General features: G+C 40.1%; 1 protein-coding gene across 1 annotated transcript in view; it reads right to left on the bottom strand.

Moving 5' to 3' along the window:
- The window catches only part of LOC129775188 (mucin-2), a 134,824-nt gene that overhangs the window by 98,257 nt on the left and 12,018 nt on the right, over positions 1 to 24,549 (bottom strand). The window contains exon 2 of the mRNA XM_055779567.1: positions 2,658 to 2,829. The gene's annotated coding sequence lies outside the window, so the exon portion shown is untranslated. The remainder of the gene's footprint in view (positions 1 to 2,657; positions 2,830 to 24,549) is intronic.

Here is a 24,549-nt window from a genome sequence, read left to right as displayed (position 1 = left end):
AATGAAATAATTTCTTAGTCCTACGTCAACAATGCAGCCATATCCTGGACACAACCTTCTATATTTTTTTTTGTTCATGTCAGCGGTTTTATACTTTTGCAACTCATTTATCTTTAGCTTTGAAGAAGGCCAATTAGAAAAACTAAAACTAACTCTTGGCCTTGAAAAAGGCCATTTGGGAAACCTTGCGGATCACTGCCGTCTGAACGCTAGCGTGACTGATAGGGTGACTGACTGTGAGAGTTAGTGACAAGCATTGTATTGGGTATAGGGCAAACTTGAGGGAAAGTGGGGATTAATTTTTGCACCAATTTAGCGCGGCCTCTTGCTTTGTCGTTCATTTTGCTGAATCAGGCCAACATGCATCAAACGCTGTTTTTTTATCTTCGTTTATTTTACGTCGGTATATTTCCGCCACATTTAGGGCCAATCACCAACACCAGGATGACGACTCCACCACCTGTTTCCCACCTATCAGAAACAACAACTCACGAGCCGGGGCAACGGCTTTATTTTTCTTCTGACCTAACCAGAGATTTTTCACCTCAGAAAATCCAAACGACGCCAGCTGGAATTGAACCGAGGTCGGCCGGGTTGTGAGGCTGTTACGCCTATCGCACAACACATGGTGCCGTTAACCGCTGATTAATCACGACTAGGATGGAATGTCAAGCAAATACCCGTATTTATACATTTTTGTGATTTCAATAGTCACGCTCAAAGTAGTTTTTGATTTATTGAAACACGTATACTTCATACACCTGTTATCTTTCGAATTAAATGTTTGTCATACCACTTCGTTCAACCGATATAGATGTTTCAACGCTCAAAAGGTTGCACCCAGAACGTAACGCTCTCATTTTCGAATTTCTAAACTTACGCCCCAGTATAAAAATTAAAAACGTAGTCCTACGTCTAAATGATCAGTTTGTCGGTCTGCTTCAATTCCAGCAAAATAAATGAAAACATTTTGTTGGTGAAACATTTGACATGATTTCTAAAAACAGTATACTGAGCTGCAATCAACTGCAGTTAAGTTTTGGGAAACATACACTCTGTCCAACTTCTATAAGATTCTATGATTCTATTTCGTTGCAACACAAACAATTAGAATTTCAACAAGATACATTCATACATTGTAGACTGCTTAGAATAAAATATATTTAACGTCAATTTTGTTCAAAAGAGTTGTTTGTTTATTTATTGTGCTTAAATATGATAATTTCAGCTGTCCAGTTTCTATAAGACCATTTCAAATTTCAAGAGTATTATCAATAAAAAATTCAAAACGATAGGCTGATTTACATGTCAATTAATTGGTCACCTTGCCATTTCGACTAATAACCTTGAAAATTCGTGTTGGAATACTATTTATCAAATTCTGCTGAACGGATTTCTCGATATTTTTCTATTTTTCCGAAATTGCGTCCTTGAGTTCTTCAATCGTGGTGTACCGTTTTCCCTTAGTGTAGATTCTGCGTACAAGGATCCCCCCTAAGATTTTCAATAGGATTCAAGTCTGGAGAGCGAGCCGGCCTGTCCAAAAAATTAGGTTTTTGGTCCTAAATCAACTGTTTAGTTTACTTGCTGGTAGGAATAGAAGCATTGTTTTGCTGGAATGAGAATTTTTTGTAACGATATCCACGCAAAAACGGTAGGAGGGAGGATTCCATAACACGTGTGTAATCCTTGAATAATGTGAAAGCTATTTTGAGCTTTCCGGTTGCGCAGAATCCCGCCCAAGCCATGCACGAGCCTCCACCAAAATTCCTGGTTGAAAAATACTGTTTCTTCTTCCGTAAATCACACCAGTACCCGTTGAAACCATCAGGACCATCCAAATTGAACTTGTTTTCGTCAGTGGAAATAACCTATACATAGAAGAACTCTTCGTTATGGTATATAGCAAAATGTATTCTTTTGGAAACTTTTTTTTGTCACAACATACCATGTCCCACTGTCGGTTCATGTGAGCTTTGGCAGAACTCGGACGTCTTCCGAGGTGAGATGGTGTAAGATGAGGAGTTTCAACCTTTTAAGCCCTCCTTATGTGAGTATTTTTTACCAAAATTTTGTCACAGCAGTTAAGTAGTTGCTTTATTCCTCACATGCGATTGTGAGGTATTCGAACCTGTTCTAGCTATTTCCCGCTTATCCCGGTCAGAGAGCTTCGATTTACGTGGAGCTCTCTTCTTCTTACCGCATCCTTGAGAATTCGCCGAATAATTGAGCACTACTTGATTGGATCGTCCAATCCGACGAGAAATTTCTCTGATACCAACATTTTCTTGGTGAAATGCATCGATTTGTCTCTCTTCTCTCTTCGTGAGGACTTTTCCCTTCGGCATTTTCCAGATTTAATTGATCAAAACAACTAAAACAACGGAAAATGTAACTGGTCTTATAGAAACTTGACAGTTGAAAATACGAAAACATTCGTTTACGTTCAGTGCTTGCACACACACATATGAAAATCATGCAGTGTTAGTAGTCACAAATACCTACAAACAAGAATATAAATTGAAGCATTGTTTGTTCACAATAACACAAAGCAACAAGATCATCACCTGGTCTTATAGAAGTTGGACAGAGTGTACGTTTCCAAAGAAAACGAGAAGGAACATAAATTATGAGTTATATAACACAAGACAGTTTACCCTTAAGAAGTCCCGCGATGGCTCGATGATGTTTTGGACAGATGTAATTAGCTGCTACCATTACATCAAGGCTGTGCTGTTAACGATGGTACTTGATTGGTCGAGCGTCAATAAGTCTCAAAACATTCGTATTCCATTGGTCACTGTGGTGAAAACGCTCACTTACCGGTTTCTGTAATGAAAGAAAAACCATTGATTAGTTATTTGAAGTGCTTCTGTACCTCAAACATGGAAATAAAGTTTGTAGATCAGACATGCTGCATCAACCGCTCGCACGTGTCAACACAATAAGTGTATTGTATATACATTGGATCACTTAATTTTCACTGCTAGAACACTTTTATAATATAAATGTGTTTGTGTCCTGTTTATTCTCATTTTGTTCGTTCAAATCACACTCCAATCAGTGTTAGTTCTGAAAGAGTGATGATTAATCCCGTGGACATGTTTTACCGCGGATCGGTCATATCACGCACACGGTCTACTGTGTGGCATGTACCGCATGTACCATGTGTTATCCACACACAAACACATTCTCACGGTCGGAGAAAGAACAACTTTTTCCACTTTCATGGGTGACACATGGTACACAACACAAAGCAGTACAGAAAAATTGCTGCTGGAAAATAAACACAATCTACACCGATTCGTCGGTCAGTCGGTCGGATTTTCGCACACAATCAGCTTGCACAGATTGCACGGTTGTGGTTTCCCAGGGGTCTAGTCTACAACAACACGGCTACTGCCGGTACACTGTTTTCTCTGCAATTTTGCGCCTGTCCTCTCTCGCCTCGCTCGTTATCTTTCCATGCACCCTGGAGAAACCAGCCTCAGTGCGCAAGCTCCCGCACACACAGCCACAACGCGTCATCTCACTGCAGGGCACTCGTGGCAACGCGCCACGAGCGCTGAATTGTATTGTGTACCAGACACCAGTTACGGCATTGTTATTATTTTGGTGGAAGTGGCGGTTCCCCGAGGTGTGTAGGCTGATGATGTAGAACTGCATAACATCAAACTGGACCCCGCTGACGTCGACGTCTGCTTTGTGTTGGAAGCTTTCAAATACGCGAGCACACCACCGATTCAACCGGGTGTTTGTGTAATTTGCGGTAATCAGTACAAGTATACAAGATATGAAACGGATGAAGTTTCGTTTTATTTGCATTTGGCAACAATGTTACGCTACTGTCAGACAGCAGTTTGTCATGATCGACAACTGTTTCATCCAAGAGAAACGTTGAGATGACTTGGTCTTCTACTCTGTGAAATTGATACGGACGATCCTAGGCTGTAAAACTAGGTGATTTCGTGTCCATTCTGAGCGAGGAATGACCAAGGGCATACAACAAATGCGATTCCTGTTGTGGTATAAACTGCTATTGAGTTGTATGTCTTTACAACAAAGTTGTTCCTTATCCTTCTACTCGATGTTCCATCGTCAAAATGTCTCAAAGCTCGTTCGCGCTTTTTTTCAATTTGCAGGAAATTGAAGACTGCATTTATTTATTCTTCGTCTTCGGTGTTAAATCGTACAGACTATGACTTAAACTAAACTAAATTTCTAATTCTGTCAACGAAGAAATCCTTGCTGATACAGAAATCAAAATTTTCATGAACAGCGTTAACAGCACGAATACATGCACTAAAAGAATTGTTTAATCCGTAGTTTGTCCTGTTAGCTGGTAGTCGAAGAGCATTGTGATGAAGAAGAGTGCAAGACGAGTCGTTTATGTAGATACTCTGAAGTAATGCCGGGCAATCCATACGATTTGTGAAAACGTCGAAGATAAACACTCGCTGCAGCTTGAGACGTCTGGCCGATAATGTCTTAAAATCGATCAGCAGGCTGCGTGATGTGTATGGTGGCAGCTCTGCAGGGTTAGCCCAGGGAAGCTGACGAAGAGCGAATCGGATGAAGTACTTCTGTACTCGTTCAAGTTTCAGACCATGTGAGACGTGATAAGATGCCCAAACAGGTGCTGCATATTCCATAACACTTCGTATTACGGAGCAGTTTAGTGATTTGAGAACATATACATCTGTGATGAATGCTGTGTGGCGACGGATGAATCCCGGTGCAGAGAATGCCTTGGCTGCAGTTGACACAACATGCTCACTGAATCTCAACTTACTGTCCACGATCACACCCAGGTCACGTATGGAATTGACCCGCTGAAAAGTGGTCGAATCAAACAGCAGTTTGGCAGCGTGTAAAAGAGATAACTTTACATTTTTTCATATTTACGGTCAAATATAATTAAGCCCAAAATGATGAAGAACTTAACTTCAAATCTGATTCGAGCATATCTATGTACATATGCAGATATATTGTCTTAAGGAGAACATTATATCCACCTTCAATGTGTCGTAGGACGTTGCTGTTTTCTTCAGATCTGACTCTAAAGAATCAATTGCAGGCTTTACGAAGCTTGTTGCGCAAGTGACGGAGCTCGGGCGTCCACCAAGGTTTACGGGCAACAATGAAAGTGCCAGTGTGGCGACGTGGAACTAACTTATCGGAAACGTTATGTAGCATAAAGGGTGTGTCACATCAAATTGCATCACGGAAAAAACGCTGTAGAAATTTAATTTTTAGGAATTATATCTTCAGCTTTCGCTTATAATCAGATAAGAGTGTATAGATCACGTTGGCCATGCTTCACTGTCAATTTTTCGTAAATTTAAAAAAAAGTCGTCGAACGAAAAAGAGCGTCGTGAATTAATCCTGCGCACTCATTTCGAGAATCCGGAGTTGTCACATCGGGACATCGGTAAGATGCTGGGAATCGTCCAATCCACGGTCAGCAGAGTACTAAAACGATACTTCGAGAACCTAACCATCGACCGGAAGGTGAAGAAGGTGGATGCTCCGTCAGTGAAAAAGATCACAAGCGCGTAGTTAAGCAGTTTAGACGTGATCCGAAAAGTTCGGTCCGGGATGTCGCCAATAAGCTGAATTTGTCAAGTTCATTCGTCCAGCGGACCAAGCAGCGGGAGGGCCTGCTTACATACAAGGCTCAGAAGGCTCCTAACCGCGATGAAAGGCAAAACATGGTGGGGAAGACGCGAGCCCGGAAGCTGTACACCGAAATGCTGACGAAGCCGCATTGCCTGGTAATGGACGACGAAACCTACGTCAAAGCGGACTTTCGTCAGCTGCCGGGCCTGTTGTTCTTCTCCGCAGAGGACAAATTCAGCGTTCCTGAGGAGATTCGCAAGCAGAAACTATTCAAGTTTGCCAAAAAGTACATGGTGTGGCAAGCGATCTGCTCTTGCGGAAAGCGGAGCGCCTCCTTCGTGATGACCGGCACGGTAAACGGGCAGGTTTACCTTAAGGAGTGCCTACAGAAGCGCTTACTACCACTATTGAAGCAGCACGAGGACCCGACCATCTTCTGGCCGGATCTCGCTTCGTGCCACTATTCAAAAGACGTGTTGGAGTGGTACGAAGCCAACGGGGTCACCTTCGTGCCAAAGGAAATGAACCCGCCCAACGTGCCGGAGCTTCGCCCAATAGAGAAATATTGAGCGATTATGAAGCAGACCCTCCGGAAGAACCCAAAAGTTGTCAAATCGGAGGCGGACTTCAAGAGAAAATGGATTTCTGTTCAAAAAAAACTACAACCTGACGTTGTACAGAACCTTATGGACGGGGTAAAGAGGAAGGTGCGAGCATACGGGCTTGGGCTCGAAGTATGAATAAAACGAAAATTCCAAAAGTTGTTTAATAGTTTTTATTTTACTGTCTAAAATTTTCAAAAGGATCGGTCTACTGGGCGAATTTCTACAGCGTTTTTTCCGTGATGCAATTTGATGTGACACACCCTTTAGCATAGAAAACAGCCACAGTTTCATCCAGTGGAGTACAGCTCAAGCGTTGTGCCCAGTCAATTGCCGAAAGTTCATTTCTCAGCGAGCTAATATCACACCTGTTGAGGTCGAAATAAGTGGCTTCCGCCGGAGCGTGGCGTCTGGTAAGTTGTAGTCGCCTGATGCTAGAACAATGTCAGCATTGGTTGCGTTGTCGCATACGTCCTGAATTGCATTAGTGTGCGCAATATATTTATCTGCATTAGACGACGGTCTGAGGTAGATTGTTCAAGATAGTAGGTTTTTCAAGATTATAAAGGGTCATCCATTAGCGATTTGACAGTTTTGTGTCTTCGTGTGAACGAACTTTTAAAACATTTTAATGGTCTGTCAATGTCAAAACGTTAGTGAAAATCAACATTTTCATCATGGTGAAGTAAACGAACGACCAACGCTAAACAATTAATAATAATTACTACCGAAATTCGGAGTCGTTGGTTGCAAATTAAGCGCTCCCATGACCGAGTGGTTAGCGTCCCTCATTATCACGACGAGGGTTGGGGTTCGAGTCCTGTTCTGATCGGGGGAATTTTTCGTCAATGAAATTTCTTCCGACTTGCAATTGTGGTCACGCGTATTATAGAGCTTGCCACTCAAGAATACATTCAAGGCGTATTATATCAGGCATTTAAATCTCAACTAAGTGCTACTAAAAAAGTCACAGGAGGGTTGTGTCCGAGACACGACCGCATAATTGACATAGGATTACGTTAGGCTATGTGTTGATTTTGGATATGTTTGAAGAATTACATTGTTAAACTCTTTGATAATGATTTGGTGACCATGAAAAGGGCCGTTTTGTTTGGTTGTTGGGTATTGTTTGTTCACTCCACCAGTGTTTACCGAGTGATGATGACAGAAAGATGGTAAACAGTCGCTGGACGGTGCGAATCAGATAAAAGATACCGAAGTGGAACGAGATTGAAAAAAACGCCCTCTATGATCCCAGACGAGATGCCTCCTGTGTTATGTATGGATGAAATAAAGGAAAAAAAACTCACCAATGTAATATAAGATAATTACCAATACCGAACACAATCATCAATTTTTCTCATCAGTATAAAAATGGTACTTTAATATAGAGAAAACATATTTGAAATGAAAAAGGTATTTTTCTTTTATAATTTATACTTTCTAGGTGTTTATTCAACCCAATCCGAATTTTAACTGGACTAACAATACCTAATGTGAAAATGAACACAAAAAAAACAGACAGCTTAAACCAAACGACTCGTTCTCAAGCGGGAACACATCTTGGTTTTTATGTATGTAAATTGAAATAAATCGTTTCATATATCAAGTCATTTTTAACACAACTGCTACCATATACAATTTTACACCTTCACTTATACTCCCTACTTTCATGTATTTGCAATGACGGTTTCCCCCAGGCATCTTGGTTTTGATGTCTCTGTTAGGAAACACATTTCGGTAGGAACAAAAGTTCCCCCTTACTTGGTTTTGATGTCTCTGTTAGGGAACACATTTCGGTAGGAACAAAAGTTCCCCCTACTTTCATGTATTTGCAATGGCAATTTCCCCCAGGCAGCTTGGTTTTGATTTCTCTGTTAGGGACCGGCCGCATGTATCGTCAATTTCGACCAATCAGAAATGGGTAATTCCGTTAGGAGAGGGGTTGATATTTTTCAATTGTTCGATAGTTAGTTTCATGACATATTTTATTTTCTTCAATATAAAAAAAATGTTATGGAGTGCCGAAATCGATTGACGCAATTAGAGGCGAATGAACTGCAAAGTTTAAAGCCTCTTAAAAACAAAGAAAAAAAGATTGACGCAAAAATTTCATCAATCCATCGTGAAATGACTGAGCAATAAGCGTTTGAAATTGGACAATTTTCACGATGTTTTCGATTTTCGATTTTCGATTTTCAATTTGTACCACAATATGTTCCCGAAAGACGTAATCCTACGTCAAAAATTACGCAAGTAATACCTACGTTGAGAAGGCAAAAGTTCCACTGGGAACGTAAGTGCCATCCAAGAAGGCCGCTCGTCTCATACATAACACCTTCTAGCGAAATGTTGAATAGCAGACAAGAGAGACCATTACCTTGGTGAGGCCCCCTACGTGACTCGAATGAATCCGATAATCCGCTCGACATTCGCACACAGCACTGCATTCTATACATCGTAGCATCAATCAGTCTCGTAAGCTTCGTGGGAAAGCCGTTTTCGTCCATGATTCTCCATAGCTCTTTCCGTGTTATTGAATCATATGCGGCTTTAAAGTCGATGAATAGATGGTACGTTGGGACGGCGTTTCTGGAGGATCTGCTCTAAGGTGAAGATTTGGTCAGTAGTAGACCGAACTTCGAAAAAGCTGGGCTGATAGCTTCCCACGAATTTCTTCGATAGACGAAATATTATTTAGGAGAGCACTATGTAGGCACCATTTAGGACGGTGATTGCGCGAAAGTTTTCATTTTAGTGAAGATAGGACAAATAACCTCATCGTTTCACTCCTCCGATAGCTGTTCTGTTTCCTGAATTCTGTCAATCAGTCGATGCAGATAATTAACCAGCTTTTCTGGGCCCATCTTGGTAAGTAACGCTCCGATGCTATCTTTCCCAGTTGATTTGCTGTTTTAAAGCTGTTTGATGACATTCCTTACTTCACCTATCGTTGGGGGTGGTACATCTATATTATTTACCGCACCAATGTAATCGCTTCCACCGTTATCTTGGTCCTCTGTTTGTACGCCATTCAGTTGTTCATCGAAGTGCTGCCTCCGCTATTCGACCACTTTACGTACGTTCGTCAGGATACTCCCATTCTTATTCCGACAAATTTCTGCTCGTGGCACAAAGCCTTTTCGGGATGCATTGAGATTCCGGTAGAGCTATCGCGTCTCTCGATAGCGACGCAGCTGTTCTACAGGGTGGGCCATTTAAAGTGGAAGCATTTGGCAACCCCATAACTTTTGACAGAGATGTCAGATTAACAAATGTCATACCGCGTTGGAAGCGTCATTTCAGTACAATTTTAACCATGGAACAATACACACCTAAACAACGCGCTGAAATTGTTCAGCTGTACATTCAAAATAACTTCTCAATTGTGTTAACTAAACGTGCGTGAAAAAATAAAAATAAAGTTAAAACATCGCCTGGAGACAACACTATACGTCGATTATATGCCAAATTTATATCGTCTGGTAGTGTTGGTAATGCCAGTCATCTGTCCAGACAACGACCAAGTCGTTTCGACGAGAATATTGATGCCGTTCGAGCCAGTGTTGCAGAGACTCCATCGACATCAGGTCGCACGATGGTAGAATTCTCAATTGCCCTCCTCTCATGTAACAATTCAGCTCCTGGGTCGGACAAGATTAAATTCAACTTGTTGAAGAATCTTCCCGACTTGGCGAAACAGCGTTTGCTGAACTTGTTCAACAAGTTTCTGGAGCTGAATATTGTCCCGCATGACTGGAGACAAGTGAGAGTGATAGCCATACGAAAACCCAACAAGCCGGCTTGCGATCACAACTCGTATAGGCCGATTGCAATGTTATCCTGTATTCGTAAATTGTTAGAGAAAATGATTCTACTTCGTTTGGACAAGTGGGTTGAAGCGAACAATTTGCTGTCAAATACGCAGTTTGGCTTCCGCCGAGGTAAAGGGACGAACGATTGTCTGGCGCTGCTATCTTCTGAAATCCAAAACGCATTTGCTCGCAAAGAACAAATGGCTTCCGTTTTCCTCGATATCAAAGGGGCATTTGATTCAGTTTCCATGGAAATTCTCTCAGAGAAACTTCATAATCGTGGACTTTCGCCAATTCTGAATAATTTCCTGTACAATTTACTCTCAGAAAAGCACATGTTTTTCAATCATGGCAGCTTGAAATCTTCTCGATACAGTTTTATGGGCCTACCACAAGGCTCCTGCCTAAGCCCCCTCTTGTATAGTTTTTACGTCAATGATATGGATGATTGTCTAACTAGAAACTGCACGCTGAGACAACTTGCAGACGATGGAGTTATTTCCATCACGGGTACTAATCCCGCCATTCTGCAAAAATCCTTGCAAGATACCCTGAACAACCTGTTCACGTGGGCTCCAAAGCTGGGTATCGAATTCTCTACGGAGAAAACCGAAATGGTCGTTTTTTCTAGGAAGCACGAACCCGCCCAATTCCAGCTTCACCTATCCGGTAAAGCGATCAGGCACTCGATGTTTTCCAAATACCTTGGAGTATATTTTGACTCTAAATGTACCTGGGGAATACACATTGCGTATTTGAAACAGAAAAGCCAGCAAAGAACCGGAACATGGTGGGGTGCCCATCCAGGAGACCTCATTCAGTTGTACAAAACAACGATATTATCAGTGTTGGAATATGGCAGTTTTTGCTTCCGATCAGCTGCCAGGATTCATATTCTCAAGCTGGAGAGAATACAATATCGTTGCTTGCGTATAGCAATGGGGTGTTTGCATTCGACACATACGATGAGTTTCGAAGTCTTGGCAGGAGTATCCCCGCTTACTCTTCGATTCACAGAATTATCCTACAGATTTCTCATCCGTTGCAAGATCATGAATCCATTGGTGAAAGAAGAAGAAATTGCTGCCATATCGGCCGAAACATTGGGCAAAGTGAAGGAAAATGCCGAAAAAAGGGCACATTTTGCGGTCAAGGCCAGAGGCGGTCATTTACGAGATATCATAATCAAAAAGTAATTAGAACAAATATCCTTGGACCAAAATAAATGAATTTCAAAATTTTTTTTTTAAATTCCACTTCTTTACTTTGCTATTGCAAAAACAAATCCTTCCACTTTAAATGGCCCACCCTGTAGTTCTTTACACCTCTTCTCTTCCTGGCGGCGCTTCTTTTCCCTGAACAGTTGGGTTTGCCGTCGCCGCTTCTGTTTATATCGTTCCACGTTCTGACAGGTAGCTTGACGCAGCATTAGCTTCCGTGCAGCGTTCTTCTCGTGTAACACTTGCTGACACTTATTATCCAACCACTCGTCCCGTCGTCTTCGTTCCGCATGTCCTAGGATATTCTCAGCTACGCTGTTGATGGCTGTTTTAATCATGGTCCGAATCGATGCTAGCGCCTCTATAGGTACACGGTACATGGTACATATAACATGGTCGATCTGAGATTGTTTGATGTGGTGATCTCCAGGTGTGATGGAGGAATTTGTGTTGGAAGAAGGTACTGCGTACGGCCATGTTCTTAGAGATGGCGAAACGATGAATCTTACCGAATACAGGTTTTAGCTTCTCCTCTATTCCGAGCTGAGCATTGAAATCTTTGGTGATGATCTTAATGTCATGTTTCGGGCAGTGTTCGTATTCGCGTATTCGCCTGTAATGCAGATACAAGAATACGCAACTTGCATATATCGCCAATGATTTTCCGTGTTAGGGAAACACATTTCGATTTGCACAAATGCATACGAATACAAGAGTACCCACGGATGCGGTTGCAATGCAGATTTCGTCTGGCTCCTCGATTCTGTGCTCCGCTTTAGGGAATCGCTTTACTATCTACAATATTGAAATATTAGGAGCAATATGTTCTCGAAACATCAAAACATAATATATACAAATGAAATGGGTCTTGCTAGACAACAAGTGAAGGCAACAAGCGGGAACGTAGTACAAATATACAATTACACAAACAAGTCATGAAAAGCCCTCTCCCGATTCTGTCTCAGCCAATTGTAATTCACATCTTACCGTTGAAAAAGCAAGAAAAAAAAAGATGAAACAACATTCACCCTCGAATTTGAGATAGCTCCATTGTTCCCTTGAACGAGGCATTCGGAATTCGCGCGGAATTTTTTTTCCGTTTTCCCTCATTTCCTTTTCCACAATTCTATGCACGCGAATATTCACTTCTCTCAATCACCAGGCTCGAGAAGTTCTGGAAGCCGCATAGCGGCTCCCGTCCTTCTTTTCTGGCACATAAAGAAAAAAAGGACCACTAACAAACCTCTTACGATCGCATTTGGGGAATATGTAGTGATGTAACAAAAACAAGTACTTTTACCGTGCCTTGATTACTGTCATTAACGGCGGCACAAAAAAAAAAGAAGCGTGGGAGTGTGGAAGGGCGTTGTACTCGCGACTAGGAAACAACTAGTTGCTCAAAAAAAAAGTCAAAACAGAACGGTTACCGGTGGTGAGCTACGCCGGGGTCCTGTTGCTGACGCGAGTAAACCCGATAGGGTGCTGCAAACGAGTGGGGGGAAAACATAGCACCCGCCGCAAATGAAGCGAGTGTTTGCGCATAATCAAATTTTTGTTCATACCATCTTTTTATGCTTTACTCTTCAATAGAAAAAGAGCGAGAGAAAGCAGATAAGTGGAAAAGCAGAGAAGGGTTTTTGTAGTGTTCTAAAGATGATCATTGAAGTGTTTTTCTTCATTTCCGAAGTCTATTCTCTCCGAACAGAATGACGCAAATTCTCGAACAGAAAGATGGCATTTGAAAAGAAGGAATAATCTACGCGATGTGCCAACGCCAGAAATAGATCCTTAGATACCGTAAAAAAAAATATTCAGAGGATAAAATGACACTTCTAAACGAAAATGTGTACATGTGAATGAAATTGAAGCCCCTCTTCTTTCATATCTACTGTTGTTACTCTCTCCCACAATTCCGAGAACCTCTTTCTTATCGGGCATTTGTGATGATGGTGAGATGATGCTTTTTCCAATCGCCGCTACAAGCTTCCACTGACCAAAACAAGCCAGACAGCGATGCTAACGAAAACACTCATCATGATTTCGCCGCTGCTTGTATGTTTATGCTCCAACTTGCCCAATTTCGGTACCAAAAGTCGCTCCCACTCGCGCATCGCAGACATGCGCACGTGGAGGACACCCCGTGTTCTCACACGACACGCGTGCGTGTGTATACAAACAAAAACACGCTTGAGGCTCTCTCTATTAAGAGCGACAGAGAAAATCCATGCGGCGCTCGCAAGATTCTCTCACAATGTGCAGCTGTGGAAGGGGAGAATAACAGCAAGCAGCTCGTGGAACTGACTCACGTGGGTGAGAGAGAACGCAACGGGGGAGGATTTTAAATGTCAGCTTCATTATTGTTTGAAACCGTTCACAACACACATCATGCCAGGAGAGAGATGGAGAGGATGGGCGGTTTTATTGAGCGAAAGAAGAAAAATGAGAATGAGGTGAGAGGGGAAATTTATGGTTTTGTCGATTGCGTGTGCTGTTATTTAGTGCACAGTACATAACGCACACTTCGTCAGCCAGCTGTATGATATCGGTCATTATAAGGACAATAGTAGTGGTGTCATAGTTTCGCTGACGACCCTTTCTATAAGACAGGTTGAGAGAATCGGTTAGAGTTGAATACCGTTCAGTTTGTGAGGTTTATAACAAAATGTAAATATATTGTAAATGTAAATATATTTTCAAACAATGTTAGTACCAAAATACATTGTATAAACAATTCAAAAATCCTATATATGTTCAAAAATTCTGAAAAATTGTTCTATGATTTTCGTGGAATTCAGAAAGGAAGGTATTTTTAGGCTGTTAGGGTATATTTCCTGATAATAAAACATGATTTATTATTCAGATTGTACGTTATATCGAAGCATAATGAATAACCCAGAAACATCGCTTTATTGAGTTGTTGTTTGAGTAAGGTTAGGGAATACTGATAGTTGAATTATAACAAGAAGATGAAATCAACCTTTTGACGTAGGATTACGTCTTTCGGGAACATATTGGGGTACAAATTGAAAATCGAAAATCGAGCACATCGTGAAAATTGTCCAATTTCAAACGCTTATTGTTCAGTCATTCCATGATGGATTGATGAAATTGTTGCGTCAATCGATTTCGGTACTCCATAACAATTTTTAATACTGAAGAAAATATGTCATGAAACTAACTATCGAACAATTGAAAAATCTCAACCCCTATCGTAACGGAAATACCCACTTCTGATTGGTCGAAATTGACGACACATGCGGCGGGTCCCTAACAGAGACATCAAAACCAAGCTAACTCGGGGGATTCGGCATTTCCAATACATCAAAGTAGGGGGAGCTTTTGCTGTCACTGAAATGTGTTCCTTAACAGAGACATAAAAACCAAGCTGCCTGGGGAAATCGACATTGCAAATACATGAAAGTAGGGGGAACTTTTGTTCCTACCGAAATGCGTTCAGAGACATCAAAACCAAGGGACATCAAAACCAAGCTGCCTCGGGGGAATCGGCATTGCAAATAAATAAAATTAGGGGTAGCTTTTGTTCCTACCAAAATGCATTCCCTAACAAAACCAAGGTGCCCGGAGGAAATCGGCATTGCAAATATCTGCAAGACGGGGTATTTTTATACTGCAGGTAAGGTAAGTGATTCGATTATTTCTAGCAAATAAAATTTAAATTTGGAACTTTAATATTGGTTGCTTCGTGAAATTTCATATCAATGACCGATCGTGTATTGTGAAAAATTTAGCACGAGTAAGTGTAAAATTGTATATGGTAGCAGTTGTGTGAAAAATTACTTGATATATGAAATGATTCATTTGAATTTTCATAAATAAAAACCAAGGTGTGTTCCCGCTCGAGAACGGGTCGTTTGGTTTAAGCTGTCTGTTTCGTTGTCTTCATTTTCACCCAAAAAAAAGTTTCTACGGCGAGAAAAATTGGAAAAGTGAAGAAATATTAGACAAAGTGATTTCCCATATGCTCTACATACAGTATTAGTTGTTGTTAGTCCAATTAAAATTCTCATTGGGTTGAATGAACACTCAGAAAGTAAAATTTCTAAATGAGAATTACCAATTCATTTCAAATATGTTTTCTCTATATTAAAGTAACATGTTTTTACTGATGAGAAAAAATGATAATTGTGTTCGCTATTGGTAATTATCTTATATTAAATGGGTGAGTTTTTTTTTAATTTATCCATACATAACATATGAGGCATCTCGTCTAGTATCACAGAGGGCGGTTTTCATCATATCTCGTTCCACTTCGGTATCTTCTATCTGATACGCACCATCCAACGACTGTTTACCATCCTTCTGTCATCATCACTTGGTAAACACTGGTGGAATGAATAAACAATACCCAACAACCAAACAAAACGGCCCTTCTCAGAGCCACCAAATCATTATCAAAGAGTTTAAAGATGTGATTCTTCAAACATATCCAAAATCAACAGATAGCCTAACGAAATCCTACGTCAACTATGCGGTCGTGTCCTGGGCACAACCTTCCTGTGACTTTTTCATTATGTTTCCCTTCATGCTGTTGATTGTTCATTTAGAATCTGAAATGACAAAATCAGCTGTTTCTCAGGATTGGTTAAAGGTACCAAAATGTTTTAGTATCAAAATACAGATAATTTATTATTTATTCAAAAACATTGAAAAAATTATTCCGTCACAGTTTTGACTCTGTTGGTCAATCTCAGCGGCCATTTTATTCGATGATCTTTTCATGTTTGCAGCATCCCGAGTCACTTTGGAACTCTGCTTTTATTTCACTTGACATTGGCCAATATTTCTCGATTGGGCGGAATTGAGGGCAGTGGGAGGATTGAGGTCTTCTTCAATGTAACCGATCCCTTTGTCACGGTACCACTGGAATACCTCTCGAATGTAGTGTCAGCTTGCCAAATCTGGCCAAAACTTCATCGGACGTTCCTGCAGGCACACTCCCTTATACATTTTCGAGTCCATTGTCATGTTGGTGACGAGAACTTTGGTTTTGTGTCCACAGTAGCAAATCTCTTGCCAAATCAAGAACTTCCTGGAAAATTTATCAGCGAAAACGAACTTAAATTTGCGGGAATGTCTCCTCTAGCAGTGGTCTTATAGAATTTTCTGGGAGCTGTCTAAAATCCATTTTCACGTACGTTTCGTCGTTCATCAACCTGCATCCTTCGTACTTCAGTAAAACCTTGTATAATTTTCGAGCCCGTCTTTCGGTCACCAGATTTTGTTCCAGTGTCTGCAGGCACATACATTACGATAATCTTCTTACATATGGATTCTTTGTATGGTACTTCGGTTAGAGTTGTGTTTGTGGCGATATCGTAGTCCAAAAATGGAACATACGATATACGATATATGCCTCATATGTCTTTTCTCGTTATCCATCCTGCAGAACCTTTTCGCAACAAAACAGATCAACTGAATTTTCACCATCGAAAGTTACAGGTTTTCCAAACAGTTTTCTGTCAAAGTATTTGAGATACAGCCTACTACGACCTCTGCTAAAAATGAACAGTGATTCCGAATTCCAACTGAACCATTTTAATGGTGAATAGATAAAATGACCACTTACAGCTTTATTCTTCAGCACAAGTGTTCAAAGCATATTGCAAAATATATTTCATATGGAAGTCCGGATTATGGACTATGGTTTCAGACATGGGACTATAATACTTTTATTCACAATGCACAATACACGGATAAATTGTTTTTATGGTCATAACTTAGCTGCGAATACATTACTAGCTGTATTTGACAATTTGCACGATAGGTCACAGCTTCATCTATTGGTTTCTATAGTAAATTCAAATTGGAACGTTTCTGCAGCAGAGTTATTAACGAAATAAAAAGTTGATGAAGATAGAATCGATCAAATCACTTACACCCCTTTCCTTTTGAACCCCCCAATTTTGTGTATTGTGTATTTTTAGGTGTTTTTGGCATTTATTTGAAGAAAAAGATAAATTGAATGAAAAACTTTAGAAAATATTTTTGTCTTTAACTTCATTCAGTTTTAATAGTTATTCAATTCAGCCACCTCATTTATTCTCGGTCTGCCAGACTGTATGTGTGAGTATAGGAGGGTTAATAAGATGATATGCTGAGTTATACGTTGTATAAGAGACTATGTAGACCACTTTGAAGTCTTCGTTTAACTATTGATGCTTACCTAAATAATTTGCCAGAGAAGCGTTTTGAAAAAGTTCCTGTTCCGAAGCAGCTTTTGTACAACACATGACGGACTATTGAAATGAACATTTGCTGCATTTTTTTTGACGTAGGACTCCCTCTTTCATTTCTGTACCGGGAGTTCAAATTTTCGAAAATGAGAGCGTGGTACTGGAGTGCAAGATTTTGAACTATCATACCTCTTTACCGGCTGAATGGAGTGGTATAATAATCACTTCATTCGAAAAATAGAATGTCAAACAGTTATATAATTGTCACTTATTGGTCCAAAAAAGACCTTTTAATAGCTTAAAATCAAGGCACAGAATTTAATTTTACTCATAACCCTATAACTTCATACCTCTACTTATTCACTCACACTTTCGAAATATTCATTGATTAATTGAAAATTAACTCGGATGCAATTCAAACAAATGATTGCAAAGCCAGCGGTAGTCCCACGTCCACCTTGCGGTTATATCACATATATAACCCACTTTTAGTTTTTTCAACCCATGTTCGACTGTTCGGTATTACATTCTTAAGCGGTCTAACGGAGTAAAGCAGTTTGATGGAGGATCATCGATGTAAAGTTCATGATTTTATTTCTTTCAAACGCTCAACATGTTTTATCTGGTAGCTGTAAAAGACTCTAACAAGCGTCTTTCATGGTGCTAAAAAGCTAATTCTGTTTAGAAAAAATCGATAAAAAAAAGTGCAGTCAGACGTTTTCTAATTAAATTGAAATTGTATTCAACGAACAGTACTGGCTATCGCTTAATAAGTTCTGCTAATGTGCGTGAACATGGATTGAATAAAGGGTTTGATGAAAAATAGCTGACATTATTGAACATAGAGCTGAACGAAACTGTCATAAAAACCTCTCACTGATGGGGACTTTTCGGAATAAAGACACTAGTCCTTGGGTTTTCTTGGGGTTTGTTTAAAATGTTCTGAATGTGAATGAGTTTTTATGTTGTCGAACACATAATTGTTAACGAACAGATCTTTGGTATACAAAATATAAAGAATGATGATTTGACATTGGGGGTCTTCGTAGTCACATGGGTTGCGCCGCCGTTTATTAAGCGATCGATCGTGAGTTCAAAACTCTGGGCCCTCAATTATTAACACAACAATGATCATATCAATTGTCTCCGTTGTCCGATCTGCTGAACCAATGGAAGAATAGAAGTAATACTCTTACGTTCAAATGGCTACCAAATTGTAATTTACCATATGTAATGCAACAGAAGGAATATTCTTACGACTGAAAATGGCTACTGTGTAATTTACTATTCATAGAAACCATAAATATGTAACATGTACACGATTATAACCCGGATCAGTACGAAGAGGTATACGTGTGTGCACATTACGCCGATTCAGTTGGGTCGGTTTTTGCACCCGAAGGCCGACCCGACCAAACTGTTGGTTGACAGAAAGTCTGTAGTATGCGGGGGCTCTGAATGAATAAACAAATGGGAAAAAAAAAATTTGACATCAAATTTAGTTTTAAAAATGATAAGAAATTCTACAGCAACGATTGATTTATAATGTAATATTTCTGATTTTAGATTAAATTCGGTGAGATTTGTTAATTTACAATTGCAGTTTTCTATGTGAGTATTCCGCATTTGTTTAACTTCATATGAAAAAATGGGTGTGTTATATCTATGGTATAACCGCAAGGTTGACGTGAGACTACCGTTGGCTTAGTAAACATTTGTTTGTATTGATTAAATTATTGATTGGATGAAACAGTTTCCGAATTCAAAATATTTGCTGTGTAAGTATAGAATTTGAACAAACGCCATGTAATGTAAGGCACTATGGTTTTGATGGCTGTGTTAGGGAACACCTGTCGGTGGGAACAGAAGCACCCCAACTTGCATGTATTTGCAATGTCAATTTCCCCAGGCACCTTGATTTAGATGGCTGTGTTGGGGGAAACCGTAAATCTGGCCAATCAAAACAGGGCAGTTACGATATTTAGATAGCGCTTGACATTTTACAGTTATTTAATAGCTTATCTCAGGGAAAATAACGTTTTGTTAAATGGTACAGATACGTAGAAATATATCCTATCAATTGATACAAACATCTTTCCGATTTATTAAGAAATGTTCGAGTTATAAGCATTCGAAATCTTTCATTTTTCCCTGCATGTTCTGTTTTAATTGACCCACATACATTCCGGTTAGACGTAGGCCAACGTCAACAAAAAACTTTCAGAAGATTTTTCCCGCAGGTTACTTGTTTTTTTTTCCAAAGTCACTCGCCAAGACAGTTTTTGATTATGGTTGGCTGGCTGACGAGAGAAGTTGCGCAGAACTGGTCTTGCACGCACACACGCTCACCAGACACCATCGCTTTCATATAGGACAGCATGAGAATGCACGAGATTGAGACGATAAAGAAAACAAAAAAACGTTTCAAAAATGAACACTAACACCAGTACCGATGTGTTGTTACTCGGAAAGCCCTATCCCCGCGGTCGTTGATCCTTTGGTCTGATGAGGCGACACATAGGCCTCCCGTCTCTGAGGGTAGCAGAACTACTCTATGTGTACATCAGCCGCCTCCCATCACACAATGAGAATCTGGTTGTACCGGATGGGGAGATTCTCTGGGACCCCATGGAACCCCAGATCTAGATTTTCGAGCGAACAAAGAATTTTTTTCTCGTTTCAGACACCTTAATTGGAGTTTGATAAACGATTCTGCCACCTACATTTTCAGTTTTTATGGTCGTCTTTGTATGTTCAACTTGTTTGCGAAAGCTACGCTTTCGGCCATGAAGGAATCCACGTAAGTGGAGCACAGTACTGTTCGCCCAAGTTGAACACCATCAAAACCGTTATTTCCTTTCAAGGGTCGGACTAACGTCTTCGCGATTAGTGCAGTTTACGCGTAGAGCGCAATTTTCACAACGATCGGCTTGCAACGTCACAAAGAACACTTCTTAGTACAGAAAAAAGGGGCAGTTGTATGTATATGCATCAAGTTACCGATTATTTTTGCTGCTTCCTCCCTTCAGTCCTCGTGTGTTGGTTATATGCGTATTGGAACGAGAGAGCAATTGTGGAGAACAGGAAAAAAAACTCAGTATGCTTCACCCGTTCTTCGTTTTACTTTTTTTTCTCACCCGGGACGAGAAAAAGAATTTTTCCTCAACGCTTTATTGATTATGTCTAATCACACCAATAAACCACTAAAGAGCACTAAATTTTCCATACCACTAACTTTCTTTATCTTTAACATCGAGAGAAAAAATGCACAAACAAATAGAATCACACCACCTAATTATTATTTGTACAACACTTATTCGCATATCACTAAATACATATCTACACTAATGCTCCGTTTTCGAAAGCTTGGAGAGCAAGAATGATCTCATATATATCTGCGCGAACCGGAAAAGGGAAGTCACCGAAGATAGGCTGGGAATGTTTTACAAAAAGAAAGAGCACAGCTACCATTCCATTCCACAAAGCATGACGTGTATTCAATGCCAATTCTTTGGCAGCGCACTTTCTGAACGTCCTCACAGACGGAGAGCTAAAGCTGTGACTGGTTCGGATAGGCGGTTGGCGGTGACCACCAGGCGAAAAATGATGATACATCGCTTGCGAAACAAACACCCATACACACAACATCACACGATGCAATCATGCTCTCCTCACTCTGTCTATCGCTCGCCACTGGCCGTTACCCATTGCATTTTTTTCGCTTTTGCTGTGCACTCTCGTTTGCACACGCACACAACTACTGCCGTGCCGAGTGATGGATGTATGCGTGTGCAGCGAGCGTTATTTTCCCTGCGTGCGAATTGTTTGTATAGAAGGGAAGCAAACAAAAACACATCACCTCTGTGCTTTCGTTGTTCGCCGCGCTATCATTGCTTGTCCGAGGTTTGCTTGGCCGGGTGATTTTTGGTTGTTAGTAAACCGTCCCACTACTAGAAGACCGAGTCGATGTTGGACGTTCAACGTGAAAAATTTATTTGGTTTTGTTGGAATTTAATGAAACTTTTTTTTTTTGTTTCGTTTGTCACGTTTTTATGAAATAGTTTTAACGTTAATTACTCTTTTATCTGCAAACGGATTTTAATGATTTGCATACCAATTGAATCGTAAATTGTGTAAGATTCAACGATTCGCTAAATCGTAATTTGTTTAAAATAACGAACGAAAGCATTCCCATTTTTCAAAATATTGGTTCTACGCACTTCTGTGCTTACCTATCTGTGTTGTCAATAACAAGCAACAATTACATTAGCAAAGTACAATATTCATATACCACTACGAATCAAATACATATGCAGTGTTCGTTCTAGGAACAATGCGAAGAGAGAAAATATTGCAATTTATGTTCCGCCCGCTTTCTGCGTGTTTTTGTATGAATAAGCCATTCGCGATTCCAATCCATAAGAGACGAATGAACTCTCAGAGTTTAAAGTCTCTTTAATTCGAGTCCTACCTGCCTGCCAATCCATAGTATCGCACCAGGTAGCGAGCAGAGAAAAGTATTTCCTGTTGCTAATATCTCACAACGATGCAAAAGATGGAAGACTGTCCAGCCCCGCGACGGAGTGATCTCAGGGACGAACGATCTTCGGGAGACATTCGTTTAGCCGCACCCTATTTTTCCTCAATATTTTTAAGAATAAGTAAATTTTTTGTACAGTTTTGCTCATAAAAGACGATTATTGTTTATTTTTATTGAATTCATTCTAAAAAAAAAGTATTTTGTTTTCCAAGTAATTCAAATATGTGGAATCAGGGTGGACATTCGTTTAGCCGCATCCTAAAATTTCAATCGACTGCCAGCAGGTCATTCAAGAAGCGGAATGTCCTTCTCCGCAAACCATGCCTTCGATTGCTTGGAAACGTGGATCTATGCAAAATCCTGCTGAAAACGACATCCTCGGTAGCGTTATTCTCAATATGGCCAACCAAAACATCCTCCAGTAATTGAAGATATTTTTCGGAGTTCATTCGGGTGAAAATGAAACAAATGAGAAACTTGCTGTGATAGGAAACGGCTCCCCACACTTTAAAACTTCCGCCCCCAAAGTTTCGCTTCGATCTCACGACATGCCGTTGACTTAAATTGTACCAATAGCAACTGTAACAGTCCGGACCATCCAAATTGAACTTTTTTCGCCGGAAAATACAACATTTTTCCATTCTAGTTTCCATTCCATGTATTGCCGGGCGAAAATGAGATGGTTCTGCTTATGGATGGCGGTCAGTTTCGGCTTCCCTTGAGGTTTCTTCCACATGATGTTTGGTGACTCATTCAAGATGCGCGCAATATGCCTCTTCATTACTGGAACAACCGATTCTGCCTTAATGTATGAACAGGACATCGTTTCCTGGTTGCTTCGTGTTCGACCTTTAAGAGGCAAAGTAACTTTGGTGTTCCCATTTGTTGGTCGTTATATCCCATATTTCTGGCACTATTTAAAGAAATTCCATACCACTTTCTCAGATAGACCAATTTTTGTTACGATCGAGCGATTAGAAAACTTTTGTTCACTGAATATCTTTATTATTTTCCGCCCCTCTTCCGTCAATAGAATACCTTTCGCCATTCCTTTAAATTCTACGTAAATCACTAATCTGACCAACTTCTTACGTTACACATCTGATATTTATCTTGTAAATTGAACATTCCCAAGTATTTTTATTCCCAAGGTTTTGTAGGTAGGTTAAAGCTTACTTTAAGGAACAATAGATCATTCTTCTACTTTTTTAATGAACTTCCGCACTTTTCGCTGAATACCTCCCATCATTTTCTGCACAGTGGATTTGTCAACTGTTTTTGTTATTTTTTGCATATTATATAGTGTTTTTCTGTTTTGCCCAATATTTTTCAATGAGATGAAAATCTGGACAATTTGGTTGATTCAATAAAATCAATATTATTCTGCTTATACCATTCTATGACATCCCAGCTGTAATGGCAGCTGGCTAAGTCAGGCCTTCTTTACATCATACGCATACATTGTTGATGCTTTCATGTAGTCTTCAAAAAACAAACGCTGCGCTGCACTCGAGTGTAATTTTCATCAGCGCGAGTTCATAACAAACACATATTCTCTCTTGGTACGAAGTTTGCGAAATTCTTAAACACGAGAGCGCCGAATGAACACAGCGCAGAATTCAGATACTTAACATCGCTTCTCACTTGTGTGATGTGCGCCTCATTTTTACACACATATCAAATTCTAGCGTCCGTTTTGTCTTCGCTCGTTCTAAGCAAAGCATAAAAACAACAGCGCGCCTTCATACCAACGGTATACGCTTGTGTGAAGAAAAATAATTCAACAGAGAAAGCAAACCAGACTGAAGCGCGATGTAAAACACGTATAGAAATACGGTGCGAAATACGGCGCAAAACACGATGCAAAACTCGGTTATTAAGTTTACAAGAATTCACGTGCATTTTTTCCCTCACTGAGTGTTAACCACTGCGTCCATTATTTTGAACTATTGCGGAATGCACATTTTTTCCATTACGCTTCAAGCTTATCTACTGCTTATTGATAAACAAATAGATTGAAAGCTATAGCGAGATAGGTGCCAATCAGGAATAATCTGTCTGATGAAATTTAGCCAAACCAAACTTTCTTGGGATTCAGAATAGCCTTATCAAGGTGTTGAAGTCTGCATGTTGTTAGAGTTCCGCAATTGCAGAGCAAATGTTTCGAGGTTTCGCTTTCAGCATTACAATATATATTAATATATTCTCACCCGTTTACATCTATTTTCGGGTGAATAAATCCATTTATAGCTGTGGATCACCCTAATGTGCTCGCGCCATTAGAGGCAACTATAGGAATCGCAGTGGAACGAATTTTCACTTATTTTTAACCGATGAACACAGCTCTGACTGTTGGAAAAAAGATTCTCCCCATTCAGCTTCTAAAATTTTGTGCTTTGATACAACTTTCAATCCGGAAACAATGCACGAATTCGTGAAAATAAAATGATCGACCGGAATGTTCCCAACCATCAATAAGCCCAAAACCACTCCTAAAATCACACAAGCTCTTCCGAAACAACAGCAAACAAATTATCAAATTATCAAACCAAAATCAAT

This window comes from Toxorhynchites rutilus, chromosome 3, assembly GCF_029784135.1.
Source record: "Toxorhynchites rutilus septentrionalis strain SRP chromosome 3, ASM2978413v1, whole genome shotgun sequence".
Taxonomy (NCBI): domain Eukaryota; kingdom Metazoa; phylum Arthropoda; class Insecta; order Diptera; family Culicidae; genus Toxorhynchites; species Toxorhynchites rutilus.
The sequence above is the reverse complement of the archived record's forward strand: the minus strand, read 5'-3'. Positions and strand labels throughout refer to the sequence as shown.